The sequence below is a fragment of the Arachis stenosperma genome, chromosome 3, assembly GCF_014773155.1.
Source record: "Arachis stenosperma cultivar V10309 chromosome 3, arast.V10309.gnm1.PFL2, whole genome shotgun sequence".
Classification (NCBI taxonomy): domain Eukaryota; kingdom Viridiplantae; phylum Streptophyta; class Magnoliopsida; order Fabales; family Fabaceae; genus Arachis; species Arachis stenosperma.
Genome location: NC_080379.1, coordinates 45,545,134 through 45,547,422, shown reverse-complemented (window position 1 = coordinate 45,547,422; position 2,289 = coordinate 45,545,134). Strand labels below are relative to the sequence as shown.

The following is a 2,289-nucleotide window of genomic DNA, read 5'->3' as shown; positions in this document are numbered from 1 at the left end:
GATGGATTCATCCATGCACTTCCCAGGATCTTGTCTCTTTTGAGGCAATTTCTGCCTAGACAAGTCATCCAGTTCTTTGGTGAGCAAGGGAGGCTCATCTTCCCAAGTCTCATTTCCAAATAACTAGTCATTTAGCTTCATGATTGCTCCAAGGTATTTAGCAACTTGCTCTTCAGTGACATACTCATCCTCTTCAGAGGAAGAATACTCATCAGAGCTCATGAAAGGTAGAAGTAAGTCCAATGGATTCTCTATGGTCTCATTTTGAGCCTCAGATTCCCATGGTTCCTCATTGGGGAACTCAGAGGAGATTGGTGCACGCCCATTGAGGTCTTCCTCAGTGGCGTCCACCTCCTCTCTTTCCTCTCCATATTCGGCCATGTTGATGGCCTTGCACTCTCCTTTTGGATTTTCTTCTGTGTTGCTTGGGAGAGTACTAGGAGGGAGTTCAGTAATTTTCTTGCTCAGCTGACCCACTTGTCCTTCCAAATTTCTGATGGAGGACATTGTTTCATTCATGAAACTTTGAGTGGTTTTGATTAGATCAGAGACCATGGTTGCTAAGTCAGAGGGGTTCTGTTTAGCATTCTCTGTCTGTTGCTGAGAAGATGATGGAAAAGGCTTGCCATTGCTAAACCTGTTTCTTCCACCATTTTTGTTGTTGAAACCTTGTTGAGGTTTCTCTTGATTCTTCCATGAGAAATTTGGGTGGTTTCTCCATGAAGAATTATAGGTGTTTCCATAGGGTTCTCCTAGGTAATTCACCTCTTCCATTGAAGGGTTCTCAGGATCATAAGCTTCTTCTTCAGATGAAGCATTCTTAGTACTGCTTGGTGCATTTTGCATTCCAGACAGACTTTGAAAAATCAAATTGACTTGTTGAGTCAATATCTTGTTTTGAGCCAATATGGCATTCAGAGTGTCAATCTCAAGAACTCCTTTCTTCTGACTAGTCCCATTGTTCACAGGATTCCTCTCAGAAGTGTACATGAATTGGTTATTTGCAACCATTTCAATTAGCTCTTGAGCCTCTGTAGGCGTCTTCTTCAGATGAAGAGATCCTCCAGCAGAGCTATCCAAAGACATCTTGGATAGTTCAGAGAGACCATCATAGAAAATACCTATGATGCTCCATTCAGAAAGCATGTCAGATGGACATTTTCTGATTAATTGTTTGTATCTTTCCCAAGCTTCATAGAGGGATTCTCCATCCTTCTGTCTGAAGGTTTGGACTTCCACTCTAAGCTTACTCAATTTTTGAGGTGGAAAGAACTTTGCCAAGAAGGCATTGACTAGCTTTTCCCAAGAGTCCAGGCTTTCTTTGGGTTGTGAGTCCAACCATATTCTAGCTCTGTCTCTTACAGCAAAAGGGAATAGCATCAGTCTGTAGACCTCAGGGTCAACCCCATTAGTCTTGACTGTGTCACAGATTTGCAAGAACTTAGCTAAAAACTGATGAGGATCTTCCATTGGAAGTCCATGGAATTTGCAATTCTGTTGCATTAGAGAAACTAACTGAGGCTTAAGCTCAAAGTTGTTTGCTCCAATGGCAGGGATAGAGATGCTTCTCCCATAAAAATCAGGATTAGGTGCAGTAAAGTCACCCAGCACCTTCCTTGCATTGTTTGCATTGTTGTTGTTTTCGGCTGCCATGTGTTCTTCTTCTTTGAAGAATTCGGTCAGGTCCTTTAAAGAGAGTTGTGCTTTAGCTTCTCTTAGCTTTTTCTTCAAGGTCCTTTCAGGTTCAGGGTCAGCTTCAACAAGAATGCCTTTGTCTCTGCTCCTGCTCATAAGAAAGAGAAGAAAACAAGAGAATATGGAATCCTCTATGTCACAGTATAGAGATTCCTTGAGGTGTCAGAGGAAAAAAAATGGAAGACAGAGGTAGAAAATTCGAACTTATCAAAGAAGATGGAGTTCGAATGTTGCATTAAGGGATAGTGTTAGTCCAAAAATAGAAGGATGTGAGAAGAAGGGAAGTAATTTTCGAAAATTAAGTGAAAGATTTTGAAAATATTTTTGAAAAACATTACTTAATTTTCGAAAATGAAAGTGGGAAAGAAATAAAATGATTTTTGAAAAAGATTTTGAAATTAGAACTCAAAAAGATTTGATTGAAAATTATTTTGAAAAAGATGTGATTAAAAAGATTTGATTGAAAAGTTATGGTTTTAAAAAGATGTGATTGAAAAGATATGATTTGAAAACAATTTTAAAAGATATGATTTGAAAACAATTTTAAAAGATATGATTTTAAAAATTAATGACTTGCCTAACAAGAAAAGATAT

The 2,289-nt window shown here is 38.7% G+C and overlaps 1 non-coding gene across 1 annotated transcript; it reads left to right on the top strand.

Moving 5' to 3' along the window:
- The first annotated feature begins 1,144 nt into the window (after positions 1-1,144).
- Positions 1,145-1,248, top strand: LOC130971111 (small nucleolar RNA R71). The gene has a single exon (XR_009082342.1). It is a non-coding gene; the product is annotated as a small nucleolar RNA R71 (small nucleolar RNA).
- The last annotated feature ends 1,041 nt before the right edge of the window (positions 1,249-2,289 follow it).